Source organism: Alosa sapidissima, chromosome 22 (genome assembly GCF_018492685.1).
Source record: "Alosa sapidissima isolate fAloSap1 chromosome 22, fAloSap1.pri, whole genome shotgun sequence".
NCBI classification, from domain to species: Eukaryota; Metazoa; Chordata; class Actinopteri; order Clupeiformes; family Clupeidae; genus Alosa; species Alosa sapidissima.
The window spans coordinates 20,445,152-20,466,986 of NC_055978.1; positions in this window are offsets into that span (position 1 = coordinate 20,445,152).

Genomic DNA, 21,835 nt, shown 5'->3' on the forward strand with positions numbered 1-21,835 from the left:
CAGTCTTGTCCCCCTTGTCTTCTGCCCCCCCCCCCCCATCGCATCTGATGAAGGCAGTCTGGACCTAGCGTGCTTGCCTCGGGGTCTTCAGGAGTGAATCATCGCCCATCGCCATGGCAATCAGTTAGTCACTGCCTCATTGTGGTGCCGCTGGTCTGTGGTCTGTGACGACGACTCCCAAAAGCCTGTGATACGTGCAGAAAGAAGCGGTCTGCCTTAGCAGGTTGGACACGTCGTGCTTTAGCCTGGGGTGCTGCGCTAGCCCGAGGCGCTGTGAGGGGTGAGAGTGTTTGAGATGCCCGGAGTAACGACAGTGAGAAGAACGCATGAATATTAGATCACAAGCGCCTTGTTGTTCCCTTAAACAAAACAAAAAAAACACAAAACAAAGCAAAACAACAAACAAACCCATTGTGTCTCTGAAAGAACACAATACACAATCACACAACTGGCATAAGCAATTATGTAACTTTTCACTGGAGGATTCTTTAAAAGTCTTGAGCTGAAAAATATGTTTCACATTTCTGTTAAAAAGCAGCTGCAACAATGTTTTGTCCCTATGCTGGCTTACCCATCCTACGTGTGACTGGAGTCAATGAGTGTGTGTGTTTTTGCAAGCTCTCCAAACATGGAAATTTGCTTAAACAAAAGGTCACAAGGTCATATTGCCTATACAGACAACATATACATAACGTAACACAAGATACAGAAAATATGCATATAATACACAGATAAGTGCAAGGTACACACATACAAGCATAATGTGATGACAAACAAATAAATAAGGACAAACAATATAGATAAGGTGCAGTGGCAGAGCCTGGCTGGTGGCTGTTGATCTGAAGAGGGCCCAGGCCAGCTGTGGGCCAGCTGTGGGCTTCTTATCCACAGAGACAGCTGTGTTGGAAGGCAGGGATTTGCTCAGGTGCCTTTGAGCAAAGCATCACTGAGTGAGTGAGTGAGCGAGCGAGCGAGTCAGTCAGTGCATCAGTCAGGAAGTGTGTCTGCATACACTGAGCCATGGTCAAATTCCCTGGTGGTGTGGTTTCCTTGCTTTGTGTTGGAAACAGATTGCTGTGTGTGTATGGGTGCATGTGTGAGTGCATATGTGAATTTGTGTATGTCTGTCTGTGAGTGTGTCTGTGTGTGTGTGTGTGCATGTGTGTGTGTGTTTGAAAGAGATAAATAGATAGAGTAGTGTGTCTGTGTGTGTGTGTGCACATGTGTCAGAGAGAGCCACAGCTCACACAATTGATGGATTATATTTATAGACTTTGCATTGTGTACACAAAGCCTTTAGGGATTAAAAAGAGTCTGCCACAGCTACAGTGCAAATACATGCAGCTTATCCACTACAAGCACTGGCCAATGGCCATTCTCTCTCTCCTTCTCTCTCTTTCTCTCCCCCTCTCCATCCGTCTGTTTAGTGTCCATTCAGAGGCTTTGGGCCTCAAACAGCCGGTTGGCCATTAGTCTCCATAACGACGACTATAATGTACAGTGTTAGTGATGAGGGGGTCAGAGTTCGTCATGGACAATCTGTGAAAGATGATGACACACGGGAGCCTCTGTCTGGTCTAATGATCTCGACCCCTTCCGAAGGTCACAGGGTCGAGGGCCTCGCTTATTAAGTGCCTCTGAAGGCCTGAGTCGGCCATGTGTGCTCATTTTAACTTCGTTCATTAGTGGACAATGAGACAAACTGACCCCAGGTCTGTGAGGGGAGCTAGGTAGATGATGATGAGAGAAGGTCTGTGATCTGATACTTGATCAAAGGGTTTAAACAGCAACGCATATGCTTCTTTACTGGAATGTGATGTGCAAGGGGTGTTTGAATTTGTAAGTATTTGTGCATTTCTATGTGTGAATGAGTGTTTGTACATGTGCAAAAAAATGTGCCTGCATGCATATTGTGTACAATATATTTGTGGGTAAATGTGCATCTGTGTGTGTATGTGTGTGTATTTATAAGTGAGTGTGAGTGTGTGTGTGTGTGTGTGTATATGTGTGTGTGTGACTATGACTTTGTGTGTGGTGGTTTTGGTTGCTGTGATAATGATGAGGAAGTGGGGATAATGAATGCTACCGAGTCTCCCTCTCCCTCGGGATGTGGCGCTGATGAGTGATTCCTGCACCTCTCTCCAGCCCTGTTTGCATTTCTCTGAAGGCCACGCCACACTGTTTGTCATGTCCCGGGAGTGATCAAGCACACCGAAAGACATATTTTCAAAAGAGGACACACACACACACACACACACACAGGTACACACAGCTAATGACATATACAGACAAACTCACACACACACACACACACACACACACACACACAGTGTTTGTAATGGTGAGTACAGCTTCAAGTCTGTCTGTTCAAGGTCCTGCTCGAGGCCATGTTGCCAGAGATAGATGGAGGAGAAAAGATTGATGAGAAGCAAACAGGGTGCCATGCACGACAGGGCATAAAGCTTAGATACCTTACACTGGATCTGGCAACCCTACAGTGGCAGTGGCAGCAGTGACTACTTACAGTATGTCATTAGCAAAGATTCTAGAACAGAGCTCTGTTCTAGAATCTTTGGTCATTAGTATGTTCCTACTAATTGGGCAGGATTGTGAATATAATTTCCTGTCATCCATATTCGTGAGAGTCTGAGTAAAAAACATTGAGCCAACCAGAAAAACAAATAAATAGGCAAGGTCTTATCTAATTTTTTTAGCTTGTGTCAAAAGCCAAACATTCTTTCAAAAATATTGTCTATGGTGAATGTTCAGCCACAGTAAAAGGCATTTCTAACATGAACAATGAACAGTCAGCAGAGGAAGATACATTTTAACATGCTGTTGTGGATTTCATTGCTGTGATTATCCAGAACCATACAATGACACAAATGTTCCTCCTAGTGAGTAGAGTTTTGTTAGATTTGTGCAAATTTCAGTATATGGTATAAATCATTTAACACAGCAACCAACAACAAATTAAAGATTTTGTTATGTAGTAGTATGACCCAGTGTTAATGCATTTAAATACCCTGAAGAAAGCCTGGTCAGTCAATTGAGAAATGCTTGGCAGGCAAGGAATATGGGATTGTGTTCAGGTGCAATGTCATTCAATGGAAGCACACTAGACAGCTTCTTTAACAATGACTTAAAGCTAAGCCAAGGGTAAGATGGACAGAGAGAGGGGGAGAGGGGGGTAAGCCCAGGTAGATGTTAGGTCAAAGGTCAGGTCAAAGGGTATTATATCCACAGGTAAAGGTGAGAAAGCAGTGGGATGTGAAGAGCGATAAATAAAATCTGAAAACGTGGGATGGAAGAAATGCTGTAGTAGTGGGTGGAGATGGTGATGACTGAGAATGATTAAAAGATAGAGAGGGAGATTGTTCAGGGAACAAGATAAAAAAAATAGTGGAAAAGCACTAGCTTGTTTGCTAACTAGATGTACCGCAGAGCGGTACAAAATATGCCCGGTCCAGCACATTTTTCCACAAAAATAAGTCACGCTGAAAGGCATATATGATTCTAACTGTCTCACTGAATTGCATTATGCACACTCAATTCTCACTGGTATCTGCTAGACAACAAGTACCAAAACATGATTAGTTCGTAGATTTCACATGTAAAATACATTTTATACAACCCCACCCCCATCTTGCCTGTTCATAATTCTGAGAAATTCTTGAATTGTGTGCATGTGTGCGTGTACATGTTTATGTGTGTGTGTGTGTGTGTGCGCGCGTGCATGTGCTTGTGTGTGTGCCTGCGTATGTGCCTGTGTATGTGCATGCATGCGTACATATGTCTACTGTGTGAGTATGTGTCATACGTATGATTACTGTGAATGTATGTGTGTGCATGTGTATCTGTTTATGCACATGGCACATGTGTGTGCATATGGAATGGGTTAACATGACCCCTGGAGGCAAACATACGCAAAAAATTGGTCATCCTAGGCCCTACGGTTCTCAAGATATTCACAGAAAACTCTGTTGGTGTACGGTCACTAAATGTATACATACATTATTTTATTGTATGGCCCCCCCATGAACGAAAGTTCACGAAACTTGGCATGCATTCGGAGGGTGTCATAATGATCCTACACTTTCAATTTCGTGCAGTTTTGAGAGATATTGTGATTAAAACACCTTTTAAAACAACAGCATTTTTTGCTTTTTAATTTTTAACTAGGTGGCACTATACATGAAATAAGTGGTAATGGGATGGGTTGACATGCCCCCTTAAGACCAACATACAAAAAAAAAAGGTGGTCCTCCTAGGCCCTACGGTTCTCGAGATATTCACAGAAAACTGTCTCCGGCAACCTACAGGCCAGTTGGTGTACAGTAACATAAATTAATTTATTGTGTGGCCCCCCATGAACGGAATTCCACGAAACTTGGCGTGCATTCAGAGGCTGTCATAATGATCCTACACTTCCAATTTCGTGCTATGTTAGGTCACAGATAATTTTGTGCAGTTTTGACTATGTTAGGTCACAGATACTTGCGATGACAACACCTCATTTTAACTTTTTTGTTTTTAACAAGGTGGCGCTATACATGAAATGAGTGGTTATGGAATGGGTTGACATGGCCCCTTAAGATCAACATGCAAAAAATAGGTGGTCCTCCTAAACCCTACGGTTCTCGAGATATTCACAGAAAACTGTGTCTGCCCTACCCTCCTTTCGGGGGTCCAGTCCAGCGGGGATGCTACAGATCAAAACGATGGTTCCATGCTATCCATGTGGGGCTACATGCCCACCAAGTTTCATGTACCCCGGTCTTTCAGTGTCCTGGAAATCCTTGACGGAAATTTGGCCATGCGAAAAAGAAAAAAATAAATAAATCTGACTAAACCTACTGTATATGACCGCTTCGCTTCGCTGTGCGGCGGCCATGATAATGTAGAGCTTCAGTTTAAATATGAAGAAAGGAAATACAGACTCTCGTCAGCCAGTATCCCCTACCACCGCCCACCCAAACACATCCACACACATTCTCTCTCGTCAGCCAGTATCCCCTACCACCGCCCACCCAAACACATCCACACACATTCTCTCTCGTCAGCCAGTATCCCCTACCACCGCCCACCCAAACACATCCACACACATTCTCTCTCGTCAGCCAGTATCCCCTACCACCGCCCACCCAAACACATCCACACACATTCTCTCTCGTCAGCCAGTATCCCCTACCACCGCCCACCCAAACACATCCACACACACTCTCTCTCTCTCTCTCTCTCTTTCACATACACATTTACACACACACACACAGTTTCTCCGTATCGCAGAAACCACCAACACACATTTAAACACAAGGAGGGGGAAAAACACTTCATTATACACTATGAAGCATTTTTGCCATTTGTTTCTGTCCTGTTTTTTTTAAAAAAAAACTTATTTTACAATTTAATTAGGTCTATTTGTTCCAGCGGTCCTCCCAACGAACAACAGCAACTCATTTCAGAGAGCTGCCGAGAGAGCTTTACTCCACAATCACTGATTTAATGAATCCTCACATCTGTGTGCTTTGACTACAAATTTGTTTGGATGGTTACACGTACATGTGGCTAAAAGATATGAACAAAACCTTGTAAAATTTTACTTAAACTTTCCATCGAGCCTGATATAAACATACTGTAAGCATGCTATACGTGCATAAGACAAGGTAAGTTAAGTCAAGTGAATTTAAAGCACATTTCATAAACAAAGGTAATTCAATGTGCTTTACATAATTAAAAATTTAGTCATCATGATTTCAAGGTAATGTGTAATTTAAGTAATTAATGTTACATAATTGTTATATTCCTAGCCCTAGATAGGATTGTGAAACGCCTTCTCATCTAGTTAACAATCTTGATAGCCTGTGTCATAATGAATAGTTGATGTTGATGTTCTCAGATGATATTGTGACAATAATGTTATTTATTCCACTGCTTGGTTGAATTTCCCATGGTCCTGTATTCTTTAGAACATTATGTTATTTGAACATCTATGAAGTAGATTCATTTTTTTGGCCGTATCACACTTGTATATTAATGTAATTCGCCAAACTCGTGAAGTTTTAATGAACTCTCGTAGCATCCAAGCTGTAAAGTACAGACGTTCAGAACATAGCAACATTTAGCATATGACGGAGGTGGCTTTTAGCTAGTTGGATGGCAGTAGGCTAAGTAAAATAACGATGTTTCAAAGATAAGGTTCATCAGAGTCTTGGGATATACGTAGAAAGTATGGAACTAACGACTGGCCTTTGGCTGTAGCAACCATCTGTTTAGAACTAGTAATGGCAGTTTGTCCTGAGACATTAGTTGAGATATTAGTTGATATGTGTCGGACAGTTTTAGAGATTAAAACATTTAAATTATAACAGGAAATGAATACAACACAAGGCCGTTTTACAACCTCGACCGTGCATTCATTTTTGTTAATTGAACGCCGTGTCATCCATTACCCCATATTGCTGAGTCTCTGCAGATGGAGTAATGTGCCTGTGGCATCAAGATACTAGTTTGACCACCAGTGGGTACACAGCAAACTACCTACACTGTATACAGTGTTTCCCATACGTTGACTAATCTGTGGCGAGGCGCCACAAAATCAACACCGACCGTCACACATTAATATTCTATGTTGTAGCCTACTATTTAAATTAAATTAAAGATAAGATAAAGTCCTTTCATTGAGCTGCGCTTGTTATGCACGTAGCCTTTCCTTGCCCCGCTCTCTCTCGTAACGAGCCCGCTGCCCCTCCTCTGCATGTGCATTTAACAAAACAATAACGATTGTTGAAGGATTGTTGTTGCCACACAGAAGCATTGCATAGAAGACGGCGGGCTAAATTGCTATTAAATCTGCTTAGCATCGTGACAATGCTGCGCAAATTTGTTCAAAACTGCTGCATTAAAGTTAACTCGCTATGGTCTTATCACAACATAGTAGGCCTACATTGAGGAGACTAAACTAAGTTAAAGCAACACCAAAGAGTTTTTTGTACCTTAAAATAATGTTTCCAAAACCGTTTCAGTGGTTCATCAACTTGTAACAGGGTGAACGGCACTTCTGCATTCGCTTCACAGCCCTCCTGCATTCGCTTCACAGCCCTCTATCGTCTATAACCGCACTATGTAAATTTGCCAGATTGGGTAGTGGATCTGTAGTTCGATGTAATGAGACATAAGAAACTACAAATTTGACTTGCATCTGATGTCGCAATACATCGTACTTTCATAAATCGTGCATCATATCCTACCTTGTCTGTGGACATCGTTATTTGCAAAGCCGGTGCTGGATAAACAAATAGCGTGCGTGCAACAGAGGGAAAGTTCTTTGGTGTTGCTTTAAGTTATGCAATCAAGCAGTAGGCTATCTCAAAGCTAACATTATAATACTGTTTGGATGTTGAGTTTAGCATGCTTACTTACAGCTGCTTGTCAATTTCATCCATTTTATTGACTCTGACACTGAATGTTTGCAAAATCCCGATGTAAATGGAAAAGTGTTTTCCAAGACTCCCAAGGAGAAGTGCAAAACTTTATTTTAACTAACTACATAGAAAACGTTATGAATTGCATCCACACATCAGCAGCCTTTTAACTGTGCTACAATTGCAAGGGTTCCCTCACGTTCCCTCACCTTGACTATAAATTGGCCTTAACTATGTCATCAATACATTTGATATACTGATTGTTAAGTAACAGTATATCAGATCTATCTATCTATCTATCAAGTGTTTCTCCACCTATCCAAGCACTCAAAGCGATCTACACATCAATGCCTCACATATCCATACACCAGTGACAAAGGCTGCCATAGCCTACAAGATACACAGAGTGAGAAGGAGCTGGGTTCAGCTTGAACCACTACTCCTCTGGTGTCTGAATGACTCCTCTGCTTCCCTAGGTACCATTCCACTAGAATGCCTCATCTCAATCTGGCAGAGCTCCTCCTTGAATGTATTGCATTAAGAAATCATGGCCTGCCCTGACCCAGGATTAGTTGTAACCGAGGGAGTGTTCACCGCTTGTCTCTACCTGTTTGCCGCAATGTTTTAGTGCCCACCAATTACTTCCACTCCATCTGCATACATATAACATGATTCTGGGTCCAGGCTCAAGCTCAGAGTGATGGAGACCAAGATATTTAATTTATAGATGGCATATAATTAATGCATGCAAGCTGTTTTACGGTGAATGCATTGAGCTGTCAAACATGTGCAGCAAACCCTATTTCTGATTTGTACTGAGTTTTCTGTATCTGTAGCTTAATTGGTGGAATGACAATCTTAGCTTATTTCCTATGTCTGTTTGTTTTTTACACATTTAAAACACATCGATTTCTTTCTAGTGACTGGGTCTTTTAAACACCGTTCAACAGTATACAGTGATGGCCAAACGTATTGGCACCCATGCTAAAGTTGACTGAAAAGAGGAATATAAAATCATCTTTTGGAAATTGATCTTAATGCCTTAAGTGAAAAATGAGGAAATATCTAACATTTAAGGACACCAATTTTCTTAGTGAATGAACAATGTATTGTAACAAACTGCACAGTTTGTCTTAGAATGGTTTTATTGGTTACGCACCAAAACACACAAACGTCATTACACAGGCAAAACAAAGGAGGTCAATTAAACAAGCACGATACACAAACAGGGTAGTCACATACAATACACGGGGTAAACACATGAGGTACAACATAAAGAAAGACTATACCAGCTAACACATACATGACAAGGTAAACGCAATTACTCATACTAAAATCAACATCAACATTACACACACACACACTGCACAGCATTGTGGGAGCACAGTCATCAACAGCTAGGCTCAGATCATTACACAGCCCCCCCGCGACGCTGGCGTTGTGGGCGCCCCGCTGTCGCGGCGGTGACTTCCGGTGAAGGCTGCACGGTGACCGGTGTTAGAGCCACAGCTCCATTGTCACCAAGTTCCACAGAGTCAGTGTCAAAGTCTCCACGACCCTCAGCTGAGGCCAGGGGTCGATACGGGGCCAGTCAATCACGGTGGAGAGCCACAACTCTCCGACGCTTAATCAGTCTCACACGATAGATCACATCAGACAGCTTCTCTAAGACATCGCACGGTCCTACCCACTGACTAGTGAGTTTCGGGGAAATGCCTTTCTTTCTCTCCGGGCAGTACACCCAAACTTTATCGCCGGGCTGGAACTCCTGGCCGCGACAGCGCGTATCGTAAGCTCGCTTTTGACGTATTCCAGCTTCACTCATTGCCTGCCTGGCCAACTCGTGTACTCCTTTCAGTCTCTCGCGTAGCTGCTTGTAGTATTCCAGCCCTGGCTTACCTCCAATCTCCGCTTCCGGAGGCGAACCGAACACCAAGTCCAAGGCACCAGGGGCAAGTGTAAGTCCCAGTCCTTTTGTCGGCGGTCGGCCAATATGGCCAGCTGCACTGCTAGAGTCTGATTAAACCGTTCCACCAGCCCGTCGCTTTGTGGATGCAGAGGTGTCGTTCTCGTTTTCCGGATGCCCATGCGCTGGCAAACCTCAGCAAACACCTCTGCCTCGAAATTCCGCCCTTGGTCGCTGTGGAGCTCTTCCGGTGCCCCGAACCGGCAGAACATCTCAGTGACCAGTCTGTCCGCTGTCGTGTGGGCGCTCTGATCTGGCACCGCATACGCCTCCGGCCACTTAGTGAAATAGTCCATGGCCACGAGCACGTAGCGATTTCCCCGCTCTGTGACTGGCAGTGGGCCCATGACATCGACGGCTACCCGCTCCATGGGAGCCCCGACTGCGTATTGCTGCAGCGGAGCGTGCGAGCGGCGCGTGGGGCCCTTCTTCGCTGTGCAGGCGTCACAGCAGTGAACATGCAGTTCAACGTCCAGCCTGCATCCCGGCCAATAGAAGTGGCCTCTCAGCCGACGAAGAGTCTTTGCAATGCCGAAATGAGCCGCCCCCACTGCCCCATGCACATGTTCCAGTACACAGGCTCGTAATCCAGCAGGAACCAGCAACTGGAAAATGTCAGATTGCCTATCGGGAGCTCGCCAGTGTCTATACAACAGTCCTTGACGTGCTACTATACCCGGCCACTGTGAATAAATCACTTTGGTCTCTGGATCGAGTGCTGATATGTCAGTCCATGGCGGTCGCTGACCGGCTTCGATCAATGACCACACTCGGCCGAGCGTGGCGTCTTCCGATTGCGCCTTCCGGATCTCCTCCCTCGACATCACGTCCACCGGCGACTGCGCGTCCGTGGCCCCAGCTGCCGCTCTGCAGTGCTGCGTTGTGGCGTTGGGCTGCGGTGTGTTGTCTCCGGTCTCTCGATCACTGTAGCTGGTAGCGGAAGGTGGCGAGACGACCTCGGGGTGCTGTTGGCGAGCGTTGACTCTCTCGCTGGCGTGAAGCTGGCGAGCGGTGGCTCTCTTGATGGCGCGGCGCTGGCGAGCGTTGAGTCTCTCGCTGGCGTGCTGCTGACGAGCGTTGGCTCCCTCAATGGCGTGCTGTTGGCGAGCGTTGACCCTCTCGTTGGCGCGACGCTGGCTAGCGTTGAAAACAACGACTCTCTCTCTCTCTCTGCCAGCGGTGATGCAGCCTGTAGCCGACGAGCGGGCTCCGGTTGAGCCGCGACCAGGCTCCTCTCCTCCCTCCGGTGGCAGTGTTGGCACTGGTCTGCTGCACACGGACGCCTGGACAGGGCGTCCGCGTTGCCGTGAAGACGACCCGCCCGGTGTCGAATCTCCATGTCGTAGTCCTGGAGCGCCTCCAACCAGCGAGCCAGCTGGCCCTCTGGTTCTTTGAAGTTCAGCAGCCAGGTGAGCGACGCGTGGTCCGTTCTCAGCAGGAACCGTTTGCCGTAGAGGTAGGTTCGGAAATGGCGCACTGCCACCACCACAGCTAACAGTTCTCTGCGTGTCACGCAGTAATTCTTCTCCGCTCGGTCCAGTGAGCGGCTGAAGTATGCGACCACTTGCTCGCCCTGCTCGCCTGCTTGTGAGAGGACAGCGCCGACGCCCACGTCGCTGGCGTCAGTGTCCAGGATAAACGGCAGTCGAGGATCAGGGAAGGCGAGCACCGGGGCCTCGCATAGCGCCCCGGTGCTCGCTCGCGAATGCCACGAGCACTCGCTCGCGAATGCCACGTCGCACTCTCGTGTCCACTCGAAGAGCTGGCCTTTGTGCGTCAATCGATGCAGCGGGCTGGCGACTGTAGCAAAGTCCCGAATGAAGCGCCGGTAATATGACGCCAGGCCCAGGAAGCTCCGCAGCTCAGCACCGTCGCGTGGAACAGGCCAACGTCTCACCGTCTCCACCTTAGCTGGGTCGGTGGCCACTCCGGCGGCCCCCACGACATGGCCTAGGAATCCGGGGTAACACTTTATTTTAATGTGTCGCTGTTACAGTGTACCTACCTAATTAGGTACAGTGGTACAACCTGTATAACAACATGTACTATCAGGTACTATCATTGTACTTGCATTATGTATTTGTGGGTACCTACATATAGTTGTTACACTGTAATACTGAGTGCTTTTACAAAACTTTGCCAATTTGCCTACATTTTCATCAGAGGCAAAGAGCTGACCTGAGACCTGCTGGATGGGGTAAATCAGGTCATGATAGATTTGATATACAAAGCATTCTTAGCTCCAGTCAAGGCCTCATTGTCTTCAGTACATGTAACAGCTGTGCTGCTACAACCTTGTTACTTTTTGATACAGTGGAATAAACCTATTAAGTGTACCAGTTAATTACTTACATGTACATATGACATGTATGTTATGTCTTCGATGTCTTGGAACAGGTCTACTAATTCACTACGTAGTACATATATTAACTGTGTTGGTACACACTTATTGCTCTTTGATACAGTGGCATAAACCCATTAAAATGAAGTGTACCAGTTAAGTACTTACAATTACATATTACATGTATGTTGTGTCATTGGTGTCTTGGAACATGTCTGCCATTACCCTACATACTGTAGTACATGTATCAACTGTGTTGGTACACATTTATTACTCTTTTGATACAGTGGAATAAACCCATTAAAATAAAGTGTACCAGTTAAGTACTTACATCTACATATATACATCCTGTAATTGATGTGTTAAAACGTGTCTGCTGTTGATACCACACAGTACATGTGAATTAGTAGACCTGTTCCAAGACAAGACCTGTTCCAGTTTATTCCACTGTATCAAAGAGTAACAAGTTTGTAGCAGCACAGCTGTTACATGTACACTGAAGACAATGAGGCCTTGACTGGAGCTAAGCATGCTTTGTATATCAAATCTATCATGACCCGATTTACCCCATCCAGCAGGTCTCAGGTCAGCTCTTTGCCTCTGATGAAAATTTAGGCAAATTGGCAAAGTTTTGTAAAAGCACTCAGTATTATAATGTAACAACTATATGTAGGTACTCACAAATACATTATGCAAGTACAATGATAGTACCTGATAGTACATGTTGTTACACAGGTTGTACCACTGTACCTAATTAGGTAAGTACACTGTAACAGCGACACATTAAAATAAAGTGTTACCGAATCCGGTTTGCCTCCGGAACAGGTGGCACTTTTTCGGGTGCAGTTTGAGCCCAGCACCCCATATGGCGTCGAACACCTTTTCCAGATGTCCTATGGCACCAGTGAAGTCTGTTGCATGACACAAGATGTCGTCCAGGTAAACCACGCAGCATGTTCGTGGAATGCCCGCCAGGACACGTTCCATCAGCCGTTCAAAGTTCGCTGGCCCGTTGCATAGGCCGAATGGAAGTACCTGGAACTGCCACAGCCCTTGCCCGATGGTAAACGCTGTCTTCGGCCGAGCTTCAGGGGCTAGCTCAATCTGCCAGTAGCCACTGCGTAAGTCCAGCGAGCTAAACCAGCAGGAGCCGGCAATGCTTTCCAGCGCATCATCAATGCGGGGGAGCGGGTAGGAGTCTTTCCGGGTTACCTGGTTGAGGCGCCTGTAGTCAACACAGAACCGCCACGAGCCGTCCTTCTTCCGGACGAGTACAGCCGGCGCAGCCCAGGGACTACTGCTTGGCTCTATCACTCCTGCCGCGGCCATTTCATTGATCTTTTCTTCAGCTGCTTGTCGTTTGGCGAACGGTAAACGATGAGGCTGAAGTCGGATGTGCCGAGCATTTCCGGTGTCGATATCGTGTTGGACCAGGCTTGTTCGGGTGCAGTCCTCATCTCTTGCAGCGAAGATGTCGGTGTACGCTGCTAGTAGTCTCCGCACCTGGCTACCCTGTGCTTCACTCAGCCCCTCACAGCTACAAGTGCAGAGTTCATTTACGGCTTGCCTTGTCTCTAAAGAGAGAGTGGTGTTTGCTCAACCCGCTCTCTTGGCTCCTCCCTGGTGAGCGTGAGCTGAGCAGTGGCGGCCTCAGCGAGCGGACCTGGATGAGACCTGTTGTTTTCGCGGGCTTGAGTTTCGCGGGCTTGTGTGGGGAGGGGCGGAGTCTGGTATGACGAGTACTCTTTGCGAGTTCGCTTCCTGCGGACTTGTGTGGAGCGAGTTGGAGAGTTCTTCGTCGCGCCAGTTCTCCGCACTTCATGCTCTGTTTTCCCCGCCGTGTGCAACACTACGCTGCTCGTCCCCAAGTGTAGTGTGAACCGGGAAATGTCCACCACAGCCCCCCATTTCTCTAGCACGTCCAGGCCGAGAATGCAATCATCCTGAATGCTAGCCAACCAAAGCCAGTGGCTCGCCGTCTCACCATTGATGCACATGCACACCACTTTTTGTCCATACAGTTCCGCTCGCTCTCCGGTAACTGTTGTGATGCGCGTTTTTGTCTTTTCCCAGCCTCTGGATCTGGCTACCAGCGTGCCGGGTAAGAGACCGGGGCGCACAAGCGAGATGGTGGAGCCAGTATCGATCAAGGCGCGACACCGAGTCCCATCTAGTGTGCAGTCCACATACAGTCCTCTGGTTTGGCAGAGCCGGCCCAGCCGTGTGCAATCCATAGCCCCTCCCGCCGTGCCACCTTCTTTTAGTAACTGGGGCGCGAGCGTGAGGGGTGCCGGGGCTGGGCAGTACCACGCGATGTGTCCCGGCTCGCCACAACGGTGGCATCCGTCTCCGCTGGCCGGTCTCTTCCACCCGCGTGGGCGGCGTTGTGGTGGCTGTGCCGTGGTCTGCCGCGTCACCTCCAGTTCCTCCCCGTCTTCCTCCATCGATGTCTGGCGTACGCAATGCCTCGACTCTGTTGTGCGGAAGATGTTTTCCACCCGTTCGGCTTCCGCAAGGGCCGCGGACAGCGAGCTGGGGGCGCTCAGGCGAAGGTGTTCTTTTAGCCGCTCTGGGTGGATGCCTCGCACGAACGCTTCCAGTGCCATCTCTTCATGTAGACCCTGGCTGTATGTTGGGTAGCCCCCAGTGCCGGCCCGAGCCTTTTGGGGGCCCTAAGCAGAATTTGATTTGGGGGCCCCCTCCCACAACGCAGAGTCACCTGTGCTTGGCGATAATTGACAACTTCACACTATAATGTCATATTATAAATTAATACAGTGAGGTTATGTATTAATACAGTGACTGATTATGAACTACTGTCCCCCTGGACACAGATGCATAAGGACTCGGTAAGCTCATTCAGTAATCCATCCTTGCTGACATGCCAAAAATGTTTTGGGGCTCCGCTCTACACTTCTGGCCCCATGTGCTTGGTAAACCAATGTATTAGTTGTTATTTACACCAACCCTGTCACCTTTTAATCTTAGAGGGTACTAAAATCACAGATTTATTTGAAACATTCATATTCAAAGTGAAGCACTAAGGGTGGTTTACTGAAGTTGAATTGACAAATAACAAAATACAACAGCATTTGTATTTGTTGTAAACAAGTACATCCGTTTAATGACTTGTTTTTCAACAGATTTGCAGAACAACTCCGCAAATGTGCATTAAATGATCAATCTTCAACTACAAAATAAAACCAAAATAGACAAACATTAATAATAATGACAAAAATAAAATGTCCCAAAGAATAGATACTTATTCCTACTTCGTTCCTGGCTTTCAGGTATCTGCAGCTCTACAGTGGACGAACCTGCAATGATTAAATAAATACATAAATAAATAAAACAAAAACTATGTTAAATGTGTCATGTCATATTAACAGGCTATGTAACCATTTGCCATCAAGAAAACCTCACCTTCTGTGTCATCAGCCATGGAGGCAGACACTTGATGAGGTAGAGTTAAGTAGTGGTAGAGATGTGCTCCAAAGTACTTCAACAGTGTCTCTGAAAAAAAAAAAATATTGCATAAGTGCATATTTGATCGAGCAGAATGAGTTTATTTTGCTATCATTACTTACACTCATCAACAAGCAATTCCACATGTAACAATTCATATTCTATTGGCAAATGAGGCATCATCAAAAGTAACGCTTAACATGGTGATCTACTGCAGTCTAAATATTAGGGTAGCACCGCTACATCACTTGCCACTATCTTAATCAAATGTAAGTTTATTTCCATCACAGAAGTCTCCCCACCCAACATGGTATATTTTCTCAAACACTACCATCTCTCTCCAAAGATCTTAGAACAGAGCGCACGTACTGTTCCATCTTTGCCTATGAAGCTGGAACGTTACCGATGCCCAGAGTCACGCTAGGTTGGGACTGGGAGCCTGGGCTTAGCCTGCTGTTGCTATCAGACTTACCACTATGTCACATATTATAGAACAGTTATAAACTATCAACACTTTCAGGTGCGAAATCAGAAACAATCCCTCTGGTAAATTTGCCTTCAGCTCCGTTTTCATGTAGCTACTGTAGTGCTAATGTCCACTTCAGTCAGCTAGCTAACTTTAATTTACAACATAAGCCCACCTATGGCTAGGGTACATGCTTGATTGAACATCCAAAACAATCCCAATATCCTTGACATCTGAAATACACCTAGATAAATGTATATTAATGGGAGACATTTCTCTGTTGATGGCAGTGATTTAGCTCTGGTGATGGCTTATATTAGATCATGACAGCTAGCTAGCTACCTCAAGCACAAAAAATACTGTAAATAATCTTGCAAACATACCTGTATCTTGCTAGTTTTTCTCCTCTGTCATTTTCTTCTTTCTGTTTTCGGCACCAGAAGGATACGTCCTTTTTTGTAACTTTTCTTAACATTACCATCTCTTCCGATTTTTGCAGTGTCTGCACGAATTGTCTATGCACCCGAGGTGTCTAGTTTATGCGCGTGACTCAAAGGCTGGCAGACACAGTAGAGGTAGGCAGACATATTGATCATGAAATCAGAATTTTCTTGTTTTGAATTATTAATTGTTTCATTTATTCATTCATTGATGTCACTTGTTTATGTTATTTATTATGTAAAAAAAAGAGAAAGAAACTCGATTGGGGGCCCCCTGGTGGCCAGGGGGCCCCAAGCAGCCGTTTAGTTCGCTTATGCCTCGGGCCGGCCCTGGTAGCCCCGCCGGGCATACAGCTGCAGGTCATCCGCGAACTTGCCCAGTCTCTCGTCCTTGTGCCGCCGTCTGGAAGCGAGTTGTTCTCTGGCATCGCTGGTGAAGATTCTCTGGCCGAATCGTCGTTGCAGAGCTGCTTCGATTGCGGTCCAGCTTACTTGCTCCGCCGGTGGCAGGTCTTCTAATACTTGTAGCGCTTCTCCCTCCAGAGCCAACGCCACCTGTACGCCCGTTCTCTCCGCCGACCAGCCATTCAGCTCGGCTGCCAGCCGGACCTGTACCAGGTATGTCGCCAGTGGCCTTTCGCCATTGTAGTGGGGCAACTTTACGCTGGGGCGCCCTTCTACCGCCGCCGTCGCACCGGGGACCGGCCGGTTTCCATCTCTCCCGTGTGGAGCGGGTTCAAGTGGCGGGATGCTGCCATCAGCCCGGTTCGTTCCCTCCTGTGGCCGGGGGCGGGTCTCTTTGTCATGGTCACGCTGCAGGCTGGCTCCGTCTGCTGGGCCCAGCAGGTGGCCATGGGCGAGCGCGCTGTCGAAGAGCCGTCTTGCCAGGAAACTCATCATCGCCAGGGCATCAGTTGCAGCTTTCTCCTCCCGTCCAGTAGGGGTCGTCATATCACTTCTGACACCAATGTAACAAACTGCACACTGCTCATTGAGCTCAATGCAAATCAAACCAGCTAATAGGCTAACTGAAATAACACCCATGCCAATATCTAGGTATGGTGATGGGTATGTGATGATGTGGGGCTATTTTAATTCCAAAGGCCAAGGTAACTTTATCAGGATGCACAGTATTCTGGATCCATGAAATAACTGGCCTTTAAAAATAGAAATCTGCCTGTCTCTATGGGAATTTAACATATATATGTTATATATTATATATGGAATACTTATGACCCCTGTATTTTAAGGAAGAACATTTATTTATTTATGATACATTATTCATTCACTAAGAAAATTGGTGTCCTTAAAGGTTAGATATTTCCTCATTTTTCACTTAAGGCATTAAGATCAATTTCCAAAAGATGATTTTATATTCCTCTTTTCAGTCAACTTTAGCATGGGTGCCATTACTTTTGGCCATCACTGTAGGTGTGTGTGTGTGTATGTATGTCCGAATGTATATGTGTGTGTGTGTGTGCGCGCACGCGTGCATGTGTGTTTTTGTGTGTGTGTGAAGTGTGATTCAAACACAGATTTGCTTTGAAGTCACTGTAGATGTTTTCCAGCATGGTTATCACTCCATTGATTCATCCACCATCTGACTCTAGACTTTAAACTTTATCGATTCCCAAGACAGTCAGTCAGGCACAGAGTAAAAAAACATGCTGTTTGGTGCTCTTCAATATGTCAAGGGCCTAGAAATAAACTCTGCTTTCAGCTAGTGGTCAGTAATTATTTTCAACTTTGGTAAGTGATTGTTTTTTACCATCTGGACAAAAATAATTCTACACTTTCTCCTTATTATTTTCATGCTGCGGGTCAGCTAACGCTGTAGGGCGTGACTAGGCCAGTTACCCCCACTGGTTACAATTCAAGGGCACTCTGAAGTTGTTGTTGCGAGATAAAAAAAAAAGTGAATAAACTAGGGCTGTCAAAATAACTGATTCATTTCAATTAATTAATTTGAGAAAAAATAACTGATTAAAAAAATAGTGCAGATTAATCGATATTCCGTATGACCTTTGACCCCAAGCCATTCTAGTCAGTAATCATTAGACTGTAAAATGAAGGAGAGAGAAGAAAATGTGCTGCCTAGATCATTGATTACTTAATAACTATAACCTAATTACTTTATAAAAATATAAAGTGTTGATTAAAATAAAGTCCTCTGCAATGTCTGCAGCAAGGAATTTGCATATCACCGGAGTTCGTCGACTCTAAAGTTGCACATCAATGCAAAGAAATAGTGTTGACATTGAGGGGAGTGTTAATTTATTTTCATTGTGTCCCCTAGGTTATATCTGTGGCCTGAAATGCCTTGTAGTGGAAAAAAACTTCTTACCGAAGCACTTTCGAATTTATTTTCTCAGCATATTAGGTCATATCATAGATTATTATGGCCATTATTTGAACAGTGAAAATAATAATAAAAGAGTTTTTTTAACTTTAATGTCACCAATGCTGATTATTCAATTATTCGATTTGAATTTAAATATTTCAAATACTGTCACAGCAAATATTATATATGTGATTAATTTAGATTAATTAATCACAGAGTGTGTAATTAATTTGATTAATTTTTTTAATCTATTGACAGCCCTAGAATAAACTTTGGTTTGTTTTTTAATTAGATAGCATTTTATTTAGCATACTGGTTCATTTAAAAGTAGGGTGACCACCTGCTAATAAGCCCAAGGGGGGACACGGGGTATGTTTCTGAGGGACAATGTGGGACACTGCCTGGCGCGGCGGTGCCCCCACCTCACAGGCAGACTCACTGATAGTGGTTTACCCATTTCTAGCATATACCACCTTACATGGTATATTAATAATGCCCTATTCCCCTAAACATGTGTAATAGCTGATGTATGCTCATGAACGGGCCAACCAATTTTTTTCTAAATAAAGATTCATAATACTTTGAACATTCAATGAATTGACAGATGCACTTCCACTTACCGGTACAGTACGATTTACTTTAGCTATTTAATTTAATTTATTTTTAATTACAATTTATTCACTTTAAATAAATTATAATGTAAAATTATAGGATTAACAGGAATTGTAGTTGCTCAACACCACAGGAACAGTTATAAAACTAACTCACGACTCCAGATGTTTACAGAACGAGAAGGGGGAGGAAGGATGGTGAACTTGCATATAAGTAAAGGCAGGTGCAGGGAAAAAAAAACTGTTCAGTGTTCTGGGGACACCTTTAGGACTCAAACCTTTTCACCAGCATCTGAATCAAATAAGGAAGAAAGATAGGAGACAGAATTAAAGCTACATTCATTTTTATGATAAGCTTCCAAATGGTTTTCCAGTATAGACAGAGGAGTGCAAACCCATCACCATACCAAGGTGACAACAATACAAAAAGGTACCAAGATACAATCCTATGCAAAACAATGACATATTTTTACCTAAAAGGCTACTGTTTCCTAAAAGTGACACATTTGCACCCCTGTAGACAGTCCACCAAAATCAATCAAACTTCATCTTAGACAAATGGGGTCTTACATAACTAGGTTTCTTACTGTATCTTCAGGTTTCTTGTTGGAGCGTACAGCATTGAGGAGAACCTTCTCTTTCACTAAATAAGTGTAGAAGTCCTTGCAAATGAATGTGAAGTTGCTCTTCACCTGGATTTCTGACTTGATGAGGTTTACCGAACATCTGTTCCTTGTCCCTGTTCCTGTCCAGCATCCTGTCATCAGTGAAAAGACCCTTTCTACTGAAGCATTAGTGATTGGTACACTCAAGAGGAAAGAAGCTAATGCTGTCATGTTTGGTGTGTGTGTGTGTGCTTGAGTAAGGTGGCCAACTTCTCCATGACTGGAGCTCCAGACTGCACGATGGCCTGTTGGTGTGGCAGAACGACACACTACTCATCATATAGCGCATCCATGTCCAGCTTCTTGCTTAGCTGCAGGACCTCTACGGCTTCACAGAGATGGGAGAAGTTGAATGGGCTCTTCTTTAGTGCCAGGCTAGCTATTTCTTCTGGTAGTTGGAGTCTGAGAAGTCATAGCGCTGCTCCAGGTAGGTGAGGGAGGACTGGTAGAAGTTGCACATGTCCTCTCTGAGCACAGCTGCCTGTCTGTCTGGAAACTGCTGGAGGAGTACATCCGTCTGGGCCCCAAATAAACCATCACTCTGCCGTTGCTGTAGCTTGGTTTTTAGGGTGAACATCATATCGTAGACCTCACAGACAGTCCCATCTTCTCGCTCCAGCACCAGCACAGTGTCGTGGAAAATCTTCAGCGCATTGCTGAGGAAGGACAGGTAAACCTAAAAGATGTAAAGACAGCCAATGATCCTGTGTGCTGGTACTGTTTGCATTATCATCATTTCTCTAATCCCTGTTTCATGTAATAATACTTAGATGAAAAAAAAAAGTTGAGTGCAATTAAAATGAATTACCTGTAGATGAAGGGAGTTACCCTCACCATCCTGGTCATCCTTGAACAGCCGCTATAGTGACTTTGGGCTCTCGTCCTCTCACAATGAGAGAAAGCAGGTCTTGATAGGAGCCCAGCTGTCGTGAAGCCTCTTCACTGCAGGCCACAAGCTCAGCCATCTTGTGCGCACATGTCTAAGCAGGGACTGGTACTCTATCTCCACAAAGTTCCTCAATGCGTTTGGCAGATGAGGAGAATGGGCTAAAGGTCTTGTTGACGACATTTTCGATGTCGATATTTAGCCGATCTCCTGCGTGTTTTGCACTGTTGTGAACGATGTGGGCCACACAGTTTGCCTTCAAAATGGAATTGTTGTTCCTTTTCAGTTTCTGGAAGACAAAGTTGTATCACCAGTAGTCTCGTGTCCAGTAACGCACTGACAGTGGGAAGAGCTTGGTGGTCCCATGATTGGAGGCATCTGAAGCCACTGAGAAGAATGGTGTGTGGGCTGTGGAGACACATGGAGACACACACACAGATGTGATGAACTTAAAAGAGATTCTCTAAACAGATTATGGTAACACTTTACTTGATGGGTGAGTTCATAACACATTTATAGCAGCTGTCATAAACGGCACATAAAGCATTCATGACTGTTTCATGAGACATGACTCAACATTCATACCAAACCTTTCATGAATGTGGAAGACAGAACAACAACAACTAGTCAAAATAAAAGTCCAACATTGTATTTGTGTAACCTGGATACCATTAATTTAATTTCTCAAGCCTTTGTAAATATTTCATGAATATCTTATGAAGTCTACATCGAATGTCACTTTACTATACAAGTTGTGAAATTTTCGTAATCACTGAGTTTAACACTGGGAGGTAAACTAGCCTACATTCAGCTGACCCATATTTGTGTAACCTGGAACAATTGGACATTCCCAGTAGCAAAAGATGAGAAATCATCTGCAAAGGTTACATCATAAAACAAATACATTTTTTATGAAACATTTTTTATTTATTTATTGGTGTTTACAACATAGAAGACAGACAAGTAAACAACAGTAATGAAGAAAACAAACAAACAACAACAACCAAAATCATACACAAACAAACAAAAAAGCATACATATTTTAGCTATATAACCCAGTCATTTTCATAGTTAAGCTGTAAATTAACTCCATGACAGCCAGAACAGAAAAATAGCAGAGTATGTGGCAACAGATAGATTCTTATCCATAAATATCAGAATAAAAATACATAAAAAAAAAAAAAAAAAACAATTATTGATCTTTATCCCATTTTTTTGTGATAGCTAATT